The sequence below is a fragment of the Penaeus monodon genome, chromosome 19 (genome assembly GCF_015228065.2).
Source record: "Penaeus monodon isolate SGIC_2016 chromosome 19, NSTDA_Pmon_1, whole genome shotgun sequence".
NCBI classification, from domain to species: domain Eukaryota; kingdom Metazoa; phylum Arthropoda; class Malacostraca; order Decapoda; family Penaeidae; genus Penaeus; species Penaeus monodon.
The window spans coordinates 39,891,433-39,891,734 of record NC_051404.1 but is presented as its reverse complement, the minus strand read 5'-3'; positions in this window follow the sequence as shown (position 1 = coordinate 39,891,734).

Sequence of the window (302 nt, the reverse complement as noted above, 5' to 3'; positions counted from 1 at the left end):
AAGATCTATTTTTATCACTTACGTCTTTCCTTTTATTGCTTCCTCCTTCATTTTTTTTCTTCTTCGCTTAATCTGCATTGCCTTTGTCTTCTTCCTTACCTTTTCTTTTCCTCCTCCTTTGATTTATTTCATTTCCTTGTCCCCTTTTCTTTTTTTCTCTCTCTCTTCCTTCGTTCCTCCTTAATGTCTCCCGGATTTGTTGTCCACCTCTCTTCTCCTCCTTTATCCGTTCCTCTTGCTTCCCTTTAACAAACTACCCTCCCCCCCCCCCTTCCCTTTCCTCCTCCTAAGGGCGGGGACAA